At 41.9% G+C, this 14,447-nt stretch overlaps 1 pseudogene; it reads right to left on the bottom strand.

Annotated features, from left to right (window-relative positions):
• On the bottom strand, positions 1–14,447 carry LOC128441927 (intraflagellar transport protein 122 homolog; annotated as a pseudogene).

The raw sequence follows: 14,447 nt of genomic DNA, 5'->3' as shown, positions 1-14,447 counted from the left end.
TCACAAGGCAAAAAAATTTGCTTTGTGCGCCCACAGTGACCTTTGACCACCAAAATCGAATCTGTGACAGCACGGGCAGCCGTTGTGCTGAATCACCAGGGACTCATACTCCTCACGACGAAACATCTACGAGGAAACACACGGAAAATGCACAAAAGATATGAAAATGGAAATGTTAACCGAGCAGCAAGACAGAAAAACCTAAAACCATAAACCATAAACTGCACCTTGAAGCAGGTGGGGCACATGGTGATGCTCCCATCTGGCAGCAGGGAGCGGAAGTATTCCCACTTGAGCGGCCTGGGCCAGCGTTTGATCAGGACGTCCCTCCTGCTCATGGAGCGCAGCGCTGAGCGACTCACCTTGATGGGGACAAAGCTCGAGCCCCGAAGCTGATTGGACACACAGAAACACATCCATGTTTTAATATGGACGAGACCTTTCACCTTGTCCAGCTGGTGGAATATTAATCCCCTCGTCTGTTCTGTCCTTTCTTACCTCAAAGCTCGTTTTGGGAGTGAATGGGACGTCCTTTGCTTCATCTGCAGACTCAGCCAGCCTCAAAGACTGCATCTCTGATAGGTGTTGTTAAAGAACAAATAGCCCCGAGCAAATTAAACATTTCACACAATACAACAACATATTTTGTATACTTATACATATTTTCTGTAATTATACATTTTCAACACAGGTAAAATCTCCTTACAAGATTATTCCTCAGAGACTCTTCTCAGAGTGAGAGTGTTCAACCTGTCAATCAGTCATGCCTGTCAGTCACGCCGTGGCTCTGGGAGAACAGAGCAGACCTCAGTGCCCTTGAGTGTCTGCCGGCTAATGCAGGTTAATCCCTGCACTAGGTGCTGTGGCTGCGGCTCTCAGAGGGTTAGTGTCATTAAGATGAGACAGGAGAGCCTCGCTAACCCTATTAGCTCAAGAGCTAAGATGACTTAGCTCTGACAGCTTACCCACCAGCACAGAATCGAGGCCAATGCAGACTAAACAGCTTCTTAGAACTGTCACAAGGCAAATGAGAGTCACATGCTTCATTCTGAACAGATCTGCAGTGTGTCAGGGCCGAGGTACACACACTCTGGTCCCGCAGAGTTCATACAAGGCCTGTGAATCATCTGTTACTTTGTGTGTATTTATGCTACAGCAGTGGTCAAAGGATACCATTGTCCATATCTTTCCTGTGAGGAACCTCCATGTCAACAAGTCGGGCAGACTCTTCATCACTGATGTCTTCCTCTGGGTAGAACTGGACGAGGGGCAGCACCTCTGGACACATAAGAGAGACCCTTCAGAAATATTGTATATATACATATATATATATGTTTGACATATATTAACATGTCACTGGCCATATGAAGAAGCTGAGTAGATGAAAGGCTGCTTGCAGTAGATGCAGACACTCCCCTGGTTGTTCAGCAGGGGGTTGTTGTATGAGCAGCGGTAGCATATCATGGTTTTACAGAAGTCCTGCAATGAACACATACAGTTTTGACTGACACAATAATGCAGGGAGATAAAACAGCTCTGATATTCAAAGAATAGTTTAAGTGCAACGTGTTCATCCAGCTCTTACACACACCTCACTGTCCCTGCAGGGTTTGCTGCGAAGTTTGAGACTGCCCATCTCTATGGAGTCCTGGAGGTGACGGGGAATGTACAACTCCCGGAGCTCCTCATAACAATACCTGGCAAGTTCATATGCTCCCAGTTTTTCACTCTGCTTCACCAGTGCATACAAGATGCTACTAATGATAAGGTCAAGGGACATTTTGGAGGAGGAAGGGTTGGCATAGGGAAATGCATTTTTCCATATCTAATTAATATCGAGTTATTTTCTATGTGGAAAAAATCTCAATTAGGTGAACAACACGCTCACCCAGCAACACTGATTTTCTGTGTTTGCATGTGCTTACACAAGGGTGTGTTTTTTTGTTTGGGGTTCAGTGAATTGTCCTCTACTTGTATTTATATAGAAAGAGGTTGTTAGGAAAGCAGCTCTGACAGCGGCTGTGACCGGGCAATGAGTTGCAGCTGTAACAGCTCTACACTGGCACTCCTCCATCACCTAAAACGTAACACTACTCCAATCAGCTGCTCTCCAACACCTCCCACACTGTTCTGTTCCACGGTCGGGTCTGTTAATAAATACATGGCCTCCAATTGTTTACTACAGCTTTTAAATGGCTGTTTGTTTAATTATTTAAACTAAGTCCAGTGCAGATCGGCTAAGTCTATAAATCTAAGTTCAAAGTCTTTCAGTGTGGCCAGATTCTCAGCCTGGTTTCCTCCGTAAAGGCTGGGCTTTCCTTCCTCATGCCACTCAATGGATTTGTCTGTGTGGCTGTGCTTGGCATTGTGTGTATTTTTTTAATCAAAGTATATTATCTGGTGTGTTTGTGTAGGCACACATATGCTCAGAGTTCAGTAATCAGAGTATTTGTTTAAATAACGGAGAATGTGCCACTTGCTGGCATCGTGTCCTCCAATCCATGATCACCCATTTTCTTTCTCTCAGCAGCAGCATGGTTTCCGCTGTGGTGCCAATTCTTCGGTTTTCTCCCTTCCTCTAGCTCTGTTTCACCACTTGCTCCACAGTCCTATATTCTGAACGTATTTGCTCACGATCTTTTACAGTAGAACTACATTCTCCTATGGAAGGATACACTTCAGAGATGCCTCGTGGTTTGTCCTTGGTGAGGTTGTTCAGGAGGAACCTGCAGATGTTGAAGAGCGTCTCTGGCATGTGGGAGCTGAAGGGCTCATCCTGAAGATGAAAACAGTTGAAGAGATTTGCACAGATTATAAAACATTCATTGTATCTCACACTACCAATCACTAACAACACTTTATTCTAAGAGTAGATGGTTCAAATCTATTGTGCATGCCCTGGAGAGTGAAAGTGAGATATAGAAGTTTCCTGCTCTGGTCTGGATCACAGCGACGCGTCTGTATTTCAGGGCTGTGACCAGATCCGAGCAGAAAGCTGCAACAACAAACTGAGGAGTCTGAGACTGGCCAGGTCCCCATGTAGAGCTCATGACCAGGCTTCGCTTGTTTATAAGTAGGTTAGGGCTTGAAGACGACTATTGATGAGGTCATCATCATGATCAATCAAGCAGCTAGTTACCATGGTGATCGGGGTCATGGAGATATCAGGAAGTGAACTGCTTTTACTGTGACAAAAAAGGCTTATCTATCATAACTAGTAGAACCTTAAAAAATCTAATAATGGCAGCACTGAAGTCATTCATGTTGATTAAATCCCTATTCAGTGCTCTGCGGCTGAACTTAACACCCTTCACTTTTTACCAGGCTCTGTGCGTATCTTAATTTTCCCTGAGTCTCTTTTGTTGGATTGAAATAATCTCGGAGAACCAGTCCTCCTTCTTGTCAAAGTCACAGGGGTCGGGAGGAATTTGAGAACAAACTGGGCAGAAATGAAACGAATTTCAAACAAATTCTAGAACAGAAAGGTCTTTGTAACCAAACAGAAATATAACTGCATATTAGACACTATTTTCCGGGCGAAGCAGTTTCAATCTGACGGCCAATCAAGTGATTGCCCTGTGATTTTAAACCCTCCTCCGGGTTTTGTCTGCTCTATTCTATCCAAGATAAAGTTTGACAAAGTGTGATGTTCTCACCATGTAACGCTGAATAGAGCGATAGACATGGTAGAGTTCAGCAAGATGCTGAAAATGCTGAAACTTCTTCAGCATCTCATCCCTCTGCTCTTCATCGTCTGCATCAAACAAACAGAGAAATAACTAAACTGATTAATATAGAACAATAAATATATCAGAGATGGTGTATCAGTGCATTGTGCATTGCTCTTACCTCTGGCGATGTCCAGACACTGCATAGACAGCATCCAGTAGTAGTACCCAGCGTCATTGAACCTGTTCTCCCCCACTGCATTGTGGGTAAGCTGCTCCAGGACTTTCACCGCTTCATTAGGCCCCCCCGCCTTGTGGAATGCTAGAATGACAGAATCAAAGTGGTGATGGATAGATTGTTATTATTGTTATTATTGTTAATGACCTTGAGAATGTCAGTGGTGGATTTTAAGTGGTGGTCCAAGCACCTGGTTTAACTTTTCACTTGTGTGTGATTTCTTCTGGTGATAAAGGACAAAGGATGTGCTCTTTGATTATTCTGCAGTGTCACTTAACAAACACACACAATGTACCAAGATCAATTTGAACTTAATGAATACAAGTGTTCCTAATGTTTCACATAACTAAAAAATAAGTATTTTCCAAACAGGGAGGCTCCTCAAACCACAAATCAATTTGACTCTAAATCTTGAATAAACATTAGTGCTATTCTTCGTGTTCCTATCAAAGGGTAATTAGAGGCAGCTTCAGGGAGTCGAAACCAGAAGCGGCAGTGGTCCGGCAACCAGTGGGGGTCAGGGTGAACTAGTGGCAAATATTTATCAGTCTAAAACACACATTCAGCTGCTGTTGGTTAATGTTAGAAAGGTAAAGATCCCAGACAAATACAATTCTCCACAGCTTATAGTGAGGACGCAAAAGAAGTCTGCTCAATCACAGCTATGGCATGATGTTGACAAATGTCTGTTTTTCATTCACAGTTGTGAATAACTTATAATAACTTATTCAATCAATTAGAACAATTGGAGCGATGAAATTAGGAGCATGGTTAAACTTTAAATGAAAAGTGCAACAGAGACTCAAACTGAATCCTCCGGGGTTCAGAATCCCATTTTGGGACAAATTAGCTTCATATTAAACCCACAAAAAATGTCCCCAACCAATGCAGTCTTCTGTTAAACAGACAGTAAACAGAATCTTAAACAATAAGCACCAAACTAAAACACACACAATCAGCAGAATGCACGACCATGAACGAGCTCCAGAACAATCAGGCCTGTTCAGTCATGTAATCTGTGTCGAGACAGGCTGTGGGAGATTATGTTGAAGAGGAAATACGCCTGCTGAGATCATAATTATAAATCTATGAGATGATTATAACTATGGTTACAGTTGGTAATCATCATCAGAGCTGCTTGTAGTACTGGTGATTAGAGGCATGCATGCATGTCTCTCAGGTAACAGCTATCCCGACCCTGTTGTGCTTTGCTCCAGCAAAGAGGATCATGTTTTACAGTTGATACAGAGAATCTTAAGGAAGCAGTGAAAAAGGTAGGCCCCCCCAGAGCAGCCAGAGCTTTATCACTTCCATATGTTGACACTGGGAGCAAGAATTGTGAAAAGTATGAGCATGGATTTATTTTTTTTAAACAAAAACGGGGCAAACAGCATTTCCAAACTTCTTTCTTTTATATGTGTGGACAGCAAACATAAACATTTTAATAGCACTTTTTGCACATATAAGCAAAGACAAATTTCTGCCCTGACAAAGATGGTCAATAATGTATTTTCTTGGAGTCAGGAGGGGCTTAGTGAATCAATACACTGTCGGCAATTTTACATAATAATTTTACCCGAGAGAGGAACAGACAATGAAAGCAAGCGACAGGGAGGCCAAACATATGGCCACACGAGATTTTCCTCATTGCTTTTATGTGTGCTGGAACACATGTTGATATTGTGGTTGCCCCAAATAAATCAATGGATCAGATCAGATCACTATGGGCTGAACCGGACCATAGTGACGCAAACTCACCTTCCTGTGGCCCCTCGACACGACCATTCTTAGTCAACCACTCAGCATAAGACAGAAAGACGTCACTTTTGAACTGGGGTTGATTCTCCACCAGTGAGAAGGCCTGAGGAAAGGGCAGATGGGAGAAAAGGACAAACGAGTTATCAATATTTATTCAGAGAAACCCCCATTTCTTCCAATCGTAGCTACTTGTTAAGAACAGAAAAGTGTGTGAGCCAAGTTGATTTGACACTGAACTTGAACTACAACTCTGTGCTGAAATAAAAGGGGATAAGGAGCAGTGGACATATATTTTCATATTGACTGATTGACCTGAATGTACTGTGACAAACCAAGAAACACACACAAGTAGAATAGTAAAAGAGAGAAAGAGCTTGTGTGTGTCCCGGACCTTTGAGCCCAAAGTCATTTTTGTTTTAAAACAAAGAGTACATGCTGTGAATAGCTTCCATATGTGCAGCAGACTGTTTGTGATTCTCCCTCTGAAAATCATTGTGGATTCAGAGAAACACAAAGCTGGATGATTAGCTCTGGATCATGTGCAGGGTTTCAGTTTGTCAGTGTATAAGGCAGCTGTATTATCTTACTGTTTGCATTCCGATGTGGTTCCTTCAACAAATTCACTTTACTTTTCTGGAGAGCCCTTAGATAACTAAAGAAGCCCTGACACTTAAGTGGTTCACATTGTGGTTTATGACACATATTTCTGAGTACCACAGCAGATAATTTATCACAGTCCTGTATGGTTCACATTATATTTATATGTGATCTAGACAACGCAATAAGTCATGATGTCCTGTGTCCCTGCTGTGTTGCTTAATGTGTCTCACCTCTTCCCAGTGCCGGGTTTCCACATGCAGGTGCATCAGAGCCTGCAAGTCTCCCATCTTGGAATAGATCTCTGAGGCATAGCCATGGTGCTTCAGCTTCTTGAAGTAGAGTGCACATTTTCCCAGTGGCTCGCGCTCAGCCTTGTTCAACTTACGAGCCAGATCGATCAGCCTGGATGAGAGGAGAGAGGATTGAGTTCACACAGAGAGGACATGTGAAGAGGTACAACCAAATGGGGATCTGCAGTATCAGACTTTGCTCTGGTCCCCCCAAAATATGTAAAAATGTCAGGGTCACGATCTGATTCTGATGGTTGAAGAGTCCTGACTGTGTTCAGCTGCAGTGTCTAATGTGGGCTTTTAATAGAAAGGTAATCATAGCTGTCATAGCTTTCCCTTAGCATGTCAAATGCACCTTTCAGTACTGATTAGGTCAGATTCATTTGGACATAAGGTGGATATCTCAGGTTAGAAAAGGTTACACAGGAATCACAGTGTATGTTCATGTAGAGGACTGATCGGTAAAATGTTGTGCAGTGATCGACACCTACATGTCTGCACAGCCATGCTCGCCGATGATGTCAATGGCTTTTAGATTCTCTCCAGCTGACAGGTACATCTCTGCTGCAGCCCGAGGCTCCTAGCTGCTCTCAGCCCAGTCTGCCTGCTTGGTCATCAGGATCCCAGTGTCCATTTCTTTGACAAACTCCTAAAAAACAGAAAACCACACTTTCAAAGAGAACTTAAAAACCTCATTAGGAGTTAAAACAAGTGAGCGAGGCTGACAGTTATTATCGCAATTAGAACACTAATGGTAACTGGGATGGAGAGCAGGAGAAGTCCAGTTAGAAAAAAAACATCACAAGGGTTATACCTTTCTCTCTGATGCACCTTCCCTCTGAAACAAAATAAACAAATAAATATACAGCAGCCCCATCAAAAACACATACAACCTGATATATAAGCTCAGAGTAATACACATGAACAAGATGTGGATATGTCCACTGCTCCAGCAAAGTGATGGTAATGCTGTTGATCAAAGTGTTCCTCCACATGTAAACATAATAAAGCATGAATGTGTCTCAACTCAAACTGACCCCCTCATCAAAGTGCTCATGTCGCCTTGTTTCTCTCCATTTGTGCTTCGTTTCCAACCGTGGTTGTGTGTCCAAGTTATTGTTGTGTTGACCAGGATTAGGTGTAAAAAAGCACAGTGTGTGCACTGATCAGTTGATGCATGTGGAGATTGAAGTGATATATGAGGAGATGAAAGACAGATGGTAAAGGGGGACGTTTGAACACAACAAAGGGCCCCGACTTGGCATAACTGCACATAATGAAGAAAAACACATGTTTTACATCCCTACCAACATGCAATGCTTTCCATTTCCAGATCTTTAAAAAAAAAAAAAAAAAGGTATGCTGTACATGTGCACGTGCGTTGTTGTCAATCAATGATCTCATCACCGAGGCATATTCAAACATGCGCAGGTCAGTGTACATGCTCAGGGCTCTCTCTTGTGGTACAAGCAAATACCATGATATTCAATATTTGCCTGCCACTGGCATTTCTACATTATGACCACATTTATCACTGTCTTTGTCCTCAAACTAGGACAGGCTGACAAAATACTACACACCTGAGGTACCTCCACTTCTAACAAAGAATTGTCATGGAGGCAGAGGATCTTCGAGCCATTGTAGGCAGCCACAAACCCTGCATCTTCTGCTGGTGTACTGGGAAACCAATGGTCTTGATTTTAAGGTACCCATTGTCGGAGAAGCACAACATGTCTTCACACTGGATGTTCCAAGCCACACGTTAGCGTTAGGCTCCTACATGGAAGAGATAGGAGATGTGGTGAAAATGGCCCAGATGTGATTGTGGAAAATACACCAGGCAAGAGCACATGACAAAAATATGTAACTGTTTTATGTATTTTAAGTTCGGCTCCTCAGACATACATGTAACGCTCTGTCAGCTGACCTGAAAAAGCAGTTCTTTAGTGTTGATGTCATACACCAGCAGATTGTTGTGCTCGTCCACCACAGCCATTTTTTTGCGGGAGGCGCTCATGTCCAGGCAGCACACTGAGGTTGACAGCTTCAGCAGCGTGATGGGAAGCTGATAGTCAAGAACTATCTTCAGGATCTGCACGAGAAAAAAAAGCGGCAGAACAAGATCGGTCAACAGAATTTTGGTAGAAATGATAGTTTACTAGAACGTTATAAAGAGCTTCTTCAGTAGAAAAGTGTTTCATATTCAAATTCCTAGACCGCAGGCTTGTGAGCATTTGATCCATTTCTAAGTCATCTTCTGTCATCTAAAGTACTTAATGTGTGTAATATACTCACAGCTCCATTCTTCAGCCCAACTAATAGACCCTCTCTGCCTGGAGGACCACCGATAACTTTGATGTAGCCAATTAGGGACTCCATCACCCATTCTTTCTCCCTGAAACTGGTGAAGGACAGACACTGGAGCCGCTTCTCCTGCATGAGAGCAAAATGGGGGGAAAGTGAGATCACAGCTACATACACATGAAACTCTGACTGGTTCTGTACGACCAAATGATTCTGTTTTCATCATTTCACAGTCTCGACCCTTAATGTTCAAACGAACTGGTAAATTTCTAACAAATCTTAGAACAGAGCAAAGTGTGGTTAGCTACCATAAAGCAACGCTACAGAGATAAACAACGATTTGATCTGACAGACATGCATAGCCCATATGAGCACAGCCCAGTTGTTATGGTCTAAAAGCTGTGCTCATGAAACATGAGCATGTGTTTTACAGGGAGATCTTAAGACACCTCTGTCCCACACACTCCTCTGTGTTACGGCTGCTCCTCCTCCCTACCAGCCTCTGTCAAACACACAGAGACAAGAAGCAGAGAGGAAGCAGAGAGACACCCAGACTGTGGACGTTCCCAATCATTCAATTGTCAAATTTGCTCTGTTTTTAAGAGGGTTAGCAAAGGCAAACTAGGAAGACACATGTGGACAAACAGCAATTTCATTACATTATCGTTTTTCTCCAGGCAATCTGGCGAGTAAACTTGGCCTGACAAACATAACTGTAAGAAAGCGAATCTTCTGATGGAAAGACCAAAAAACAGAATCTGGTTGTTGACTCAACTTTAAACGAATATGGTTAAAAACGAAAAAAATGTATGATCGAGGAAGTTGTATCTGTTACTCTGACTAACCTGAGACAGGATGATGTGCTCAGAGCAGACTGCCATTAAGTTACATATAGGCTCCGTGGAAATGTTTTTCCTGATGCGGTAGTGCATGTCTGAGGATTCATCTGAATAGAGCTCATAGATGACAATCTTTTCAGGCAGCTCGATGGCGAGGAGGCTACTGTAGATGGCGACCCTCTTCACCAGCTCTTGGCACTTGATCCTTACTGGGTAAATATGAGGATGAGGGTGCTTTAACTCTGTCATCAGAATTCTCTCCACAAACAGCAGACTGTCTGCCCTCACGAAAAGGCAATTAAAAGACTGTTGCTATGACCCAACTGGCTGATAACAGGGAATTCACATTTACATTTTAAAAATATTTTCAAGTTTAGTTCACAGAACACTTTCTCCCTCTATAAACTTTATCACATTACAGACTATGATGCATCAAGACACATACAGCCTATTATTTACTGTGGCATTAAAATAACATTATCTGGTACTGACATAGATACATAAATGTAAAGCACAGTGTCATCAAGACTAGAAAAAGCACTATACAATACAATACAATACACATAAGTTTATTATCGTTAATATTCTTATTTTTATTATTATTATTATAGTGTACCTTTTTTTTCTGTGATGAGGTGCTGGACAATGACATTGGTCCTACCGTCTCTATAAGCATAGAGATCCGTGTAGAGGCCGTAAACTGTACTGGAGATAAGTTGGTAGCAGGCAATGGTTCCATCCTGGCAGCCCAACACCTACAGAAGAGAAATATAAAGTAGCACTACATCCTATTAACACCTCTAAGAAAAGACTGACGGTGGGAAAAGCATTTACATCAAAGATCGGAGACAATCTGCCAACAACCAATTCTCGCTTGTATGCCTCTTCACTTTCACTTAAATGTAGTGAAAAGAGAATATTTGAAGGTGTTACTGTAAAATCAACTGAGGTTTGTATCGGCGCAGCTAAAGAAGGGCTGTGTTACCAGAACAAATGCAGAATGACAATCTGAAAGTTAGATCGGAGCTTTATCAGTGTCCCTCATTACATTCTCCTTCCTCCTCTCTCACAATGACAAACTATTATTCAAGGGTTGGATAACTTCTCTACACATATGGTTTCACAATCTGAAGACCTACAACAAAGTTGGAGTCAGGCTTCATCCGGCACGTCAACACCCAGGAATTGAACTCCCCGATGGTGCTGAGTCGCACTCCATCTTTAGTATAGAGGGAGGCCTGTTTATCAGAACCACCCATGACCATGAATTCACCGTCAGAGGAGTAGGTGACGCAACACGAGTCATAGTTGATCGTCCTGTCTTTTCCAATCTGAAAGAGAATATGGACAATAAAACAAAAAATAAATCAAGTATATTTATTGCTCTGTGGCCCGGGCCAACACACATCAAACTGCACAGCACACTCAACCACTCCTTTGAGTGTAAGATGAAAAGATAGACAAAAAGAAAGTCTTCCTCTGGTTTAAATAGGCCCTATTGTATTAATGCTACATTTGCACAACATCATATGAGTTCCACAGCTCTGTGCATCTGTTTCTTCTCACTCTAGTAAAAAAAAGTGCCTGACAATTCATAGTATTTTCTTTCACTGTGAACAATTCCTGGTGTTGTTATCAAAACAAAATGTTCACTTACATAGATAAGTAGGCCGATGATGATATATGAGCTTAAGGCATAGTGGCAGTGTAAAGAACAGTGCATATTTGTCTATAATTATGTTACTGCCCACAGGGAATGTAAGAAAGTGAGGGGGCCATTAAAGCATAGCAGGATCACTTCCAATGTACAGTTATGGTTTCAATCTACTCCGACAGTCTTATTACAACAGGAAGCATAAATCTAAACTCAGTAGTTGTTTCCAATGTTTGGGATGGATAGAAGGACTTGAAGAATTATTGTTCCTTGTGGCTAAAGCAAGTGATAGCATATATGATGGACTCACAACATTAAAAAAGTATTTATTCTTCTGTATTCCCATGTAACGAGACCATTAATCATCTAATCCCCCATCTAACAGTCTGCAGTGATAGTGTCAGGAATTTGTTACGAATTTAGTGAAGACTTGTGATATTCACCTGTTTTCCACTGAGCTGATAGAAGGAGAGTGTCTGACCCCAGTCTGCCACAGCCAGGGTGTAATTGTGCTGGTCCCTGTGTAGACACAACTAAATTACTTCAGTTGTCATTACTCATCGTCAACATACTGTTCAAAAGAGGCTTTGGTTGTTCAGATTATGAAGATAGTGTTAATGAAAGCATAGAACACCAACCTTCCTATTTATATGACTAATATGGCCCATATGACATAAGATCAAGACCTTTCCTCTCTCTAATAATGGAAAGATTTATTGTGTTATTTTGCATGCCAAGACAAATTATTTTAGTTACGTCCATTATTGTTATAACCAGAAAGTCTATGTACTTATCCAGCTAAGCCCTGGTGCTCAGAAAAATGTAAGCTTTGAAAACATCTTAGCAAGACACAGAAACCCTGATGACCAATCATATTTCTTGTAGCTAATTGATAATAATATATCTGATGCATCTTGTCACTGTGTCTCATCACTGCCATCTTCACCCCTGCCCCTTCATCATCCTTCATCTTACTGTCTGAGCTACTCTCTTAAATAATACCATTAACTTCGCTCCTGGCTTTGGCTCTAAAGCATCATGAGACTGAAACAATCCCAGCGCTTCCTGGTTGACCACTGCCACCTGCTGGCCCCATACGAGTTATTCATTAAAAGTGCAACTTCAGCGAACCATAAGGTAAATCTTGGTGAGGTGCATTGATGATGGAAAAGGTTGTGGTGTAGAGTGAGGGATAGGATTTTAATGAATTATTGGAGATATGGTATCAACCTATTTTTCTACTAACTCCGAAGGGTCCCAGGCTACAGACCAGATGGGAAAGGAGGAGCCTCCCGGACGCTCTATCTTAACCTTCTCCTCTCCACTCTTGTTTCGTATGCTCACGACTCCATTCATCATGCCAAGGGCAAGGTACTGACCATCGTTTGTCCACCTGCAATCAAATGAAACCCCTCAACATAACCTTCAATCATGTGACATGTGTTTCTGCTAGTAGCAAGGCTTTACTTACGCACAACATGTTATTTCGCTGCTGACTTTATATTTCGTCACAAGTGTTTGCTGTGGTGACCATATACCTAAAGATATATAGAATGTTTTCACATGATTAGTGCTCCATGAAGGGCCTTCTATTTCTGTTTCATAGTTTATTATGTGCAAGACATTACTCACCAAATTCACCAGAAGAGCAGGAGGCAAGTTGGTGAGTGACAAGGTTGAAGGCAACACACTGGACAGTGCTACTGTGACTACAGATGACAACATGAAAACGACACATCACTACACTGCAAATCATGCATTAAGACAATAACTGATGAGAAAAAAGTGACACATACCCATATTTGAAAGAACTCTCCAGTTCAGATGACCAGATGATGACACTATTGTCTGCTGACCCAGAGGCAAACATTTCACCTGCAAAGGAATGCAGATTACTTAACCCAATGAGGCAAACTGTGATCTGCAACATGGGCTCTATAAATAAAATTTGATTTGAATACGGTAATGACTGTGATAACAGAATGATAAAGGAAATATGTATGAATGGAAACCAGTACCATCTATGGAATAGGCCACACAGTACACGTTGTCCTGGTGTCCCTTTAAAGATCTTATCATGTTTCCATCTGGATCACAAACCTGAAATGTTTTACCAATCCATAACCAACCAATCAATTCGGTGTAATAATAATGCATATTTTCTTTGGATATATGACTATGTGAAACAAGAAATACCTGGACATCGGGTCCTGCAGCAAAGAGGAGTTGGTTGCCATCTGGTTTGAAGGAAACCTCATGAACACTGCAAAAATATAAAAAAGTCAACAGACAAGATGTCTGATCAACAACAATCAATACTGTGCAGCCACAACCTAGACCTGACTGTTATCAAGCGCTAGCTAGCTAAGCATAAGCCCCAACCTGACGAAACCTATTTTAAAAGAAAATTGATCATTCTATCGCTGTCAATTGTCCAAGACAATCAAATTGTCGAGGCACGGCTGAGTTCACTGACATGTTGAGAACATGTTAACTCCACACACTGTGTCTGCCTGTGTGGCACCGGCCAACCCAGGATTTGAACCTGGAGCCCCAGCGCAGCACTGGCATGAAATAAACCAACCACTGCAGTTTCCCGTGTACCTATTTCTACATACTTTTGTCCAGATTTCCAGACCTCTCACCACTGAACTATATTGAGCTCATCTTTGAGGCCAAGGGACAGCTGATTCAAATTTGATGAAATTCCCTAAAGCTGGGGTTGAAGTATCACATTCAAAAGGCCAAAAAACTAGTTTTTTGGAGGCCACCTTGACCTTAACCACCGAAATCGAATCAGCTCATCTATAAGTCCAAGGGGACGTTCATACCAAATTGGAAGATATTCCCTCTTGGGGTATCTTGTTCAAGAGGATGCACAGATGGAAGCACGGACAGACGGATCGACAAACTGACAACTCGATAATTGCCTCCCACCTGTGACAGGCAGTGGCATTTTTGTGAAGCACTTTGTAACCTTTGTGTAGATAAGTGCTATACAAATAAAGTTGTTATTATTATTTATATTATTAGTATTAGTATCAAGACTTACCAATGCTCCGGAAATGTTTTTTTCCATGTCAGAACAGCTCTCAT

This window comes from Pleuronectes platessa, chromosome 6 (assembly GCF_947347685.1).
Source record: "Pleuronectes platessa chromosome 6, fPlePla1.1, whole genome shotgun sequence".
NCBI classification, from domain to species: domain Eukaryota; kingdom Metazoa; phylum Chordata; class Actinopteri; order Pleuronectiformes; family Pleuronectidae; genus Pleuronectes; species Pleuronectes platessa.
The sequence above is the reverse complement of the archived record's forward strand: the minus strand, read 5'-3'. Positions and strand labels throughout refer to the sequence as shown.